Source organism: Tursiops truncatus, chromosome X (genome assembly GCF_011762595.2).
Source record: "Tursiops truncatus isolate mTurTru1 chromosome X, mTurTru1.mat.Y, whole genome shotgun sequence".
NCBI lineage: Eukaryota > Metazoa > Chordata > Mammalia > Artiodactyla > Delphinidae > Tursiops > Tursiops truncatus.
Window position 1 is genome coordinate 1,079,064 of NC_047055.1, and position 1,961 is coordinate 1,081,024.

Consider the following 1,961-nt stretch of genomic DNA (forward strand, 5'->3'; position numbering starts at 1 on the left):
TCCAGCTTTCCTCACCACCATCACCCTGGGGAACAAGCCCTCCGACAGAGCTGCAGCTCCTGGAGACGCCTGCCTTTGACTGCGTTTGTCCTAATCTGTGGGCTCCAGAAGACGCCCCTGTGCTGGGCTGAATGGTGGCCAAGAGAGATATACGTGTCCTGACCCCCAGAACTTGCGGCTGTGATCTTATTTGGAAAAAGCGTTTTGGGGGATGTGATGAAAGTTAAGGGTCTACAGATGAGGCCATCCTGGATGACACAGGTGGGCCCCAAATCCAACGACAAGTATCCTTAGAAGAGAAGAAAGAGGACACAGACAGAAGTGGAGAAGCCCACGTCAAGACGGAGGTAGATGCCGGAGAGACGCGTCTGCCAGCCAAGGAGCACCGAGGACAGCCACCAGGAGCTAGGAGACAGGCCCAGAACTGAGGCTCCCTCAGAGGCGCCAGGAGCCAAGCCCGCCCGCACCTGAACCTCAGACTCTGGCCTCCAGACCTGGCAAAGAATGAATTCCTGTTGTTTTAAGCCACCAAGCTTGCAGCCATTTGTTACAGCAGCAACAGGAAGCTAACACATTCCCCCCAAAACACAAAGTGCTCGTCGAAAAATTGCAGGATGTGGACTGAAACGCAGCACCCAGGAGCGGAGAACCTCTCTGCGCCTTTAACATGCTCCCGAAGGACCATCTGCAACTACATACTCGGGCTTCAGGAAGTGGGCCAGCCCCTCCCACCCCTGCAGATGCCAAGAAAGCCCCCAGCCAAGGCCTGTTTTTGGAACAGGATGCTGGCTGGGCCGTCTTCCAGCAGGAGACTTATACCCCGATCCTAGCCCACCCTGTCACTGCCGCATAGCAGGGCGGCCTGGACAAAACCCATTCCCAACCAGGGCAGCCCACGGGGTGCAGGAAGAGGCTGGGCACCGAGGAGCAAACCACAGTTGCAGGGGTAATGCCCACAGCTTTGACATCCTCGGAAATAGCCAGAATTTTGCAAAACAACCAGGAAGAGTCCTCTGGTGCTGGTAATCTGCCAAAGATTGCTGAGTGGCTTCTGCTGGCCAGGCCGGGGCATTTGCGGCTGGTGTGGGGAACGGCATCACAAACTTCTGGAATGTGATGACATACGGCCGCCACTGCTCACGCTGGGTGGCAACGCACTTGGGGAGGACAAGAGCGCACTACAGTGTCAGGGCAAGGACAGGGCAAGCGTACGTGTGGGACGTGCCCCTCGCCAGACCAAGAGGTGGTCGCAACAACTCCAAACCCAAAGCCGTGAAGGAACAGTGGATAAACGTGACTACAAAGATGACAAGCTCCAGGGCTTCCCTGGCGGCGCAGCGGTTGAGAGTCCGCCTGCTGATGCAGGGGACACGGGTTCGTGCCCTGGTCCGGGAAGATCCCACATGCCGCGGAGCGGCTGGGCCCGTGAGCCATGGCCGCGGAGCCTGCGCATCCGGAGCCTGTGCTCCGCAACGGGAGAGGCCACAACAGTGAGAGGCCTACGTACTGCAAAAAAAAAAAAAAAAAAAAAAGTGACAAGCTCCAGTCCAAACACACTGGTACCAAGTCAGGAGGAAAAGATAACCGAAATTTCTATCACACACAAGAGCTGATCCCACTAATGACCAAAGAGCTGCTGTAAGTCAAGGAACAAAAGACTAACAGCCCAATAGAGAAATGGGCAAAAAATACAAACAAGCTGTCTACACCAGAAGAACTGAACAGGACCCTTCAAGCTCTCAAGAGATGCTCAAGCTCCCTCTTAACAGAGAACGGCTCGCCTGGTGGACGGCACAAGCCCACGGGCTGGACACCCATCATCTGCGGCAGGGCGATGGGGAGTGAGGGAGGAGTGGGAAAGCACGCCCAGGGTAGGGGAGCGCCGGCACTGTCTACCCCCCTGCTCAATGGTGCCGCTTCTGCAGGATCCAACCAAAAGGTACATATGACGGACGCACAAG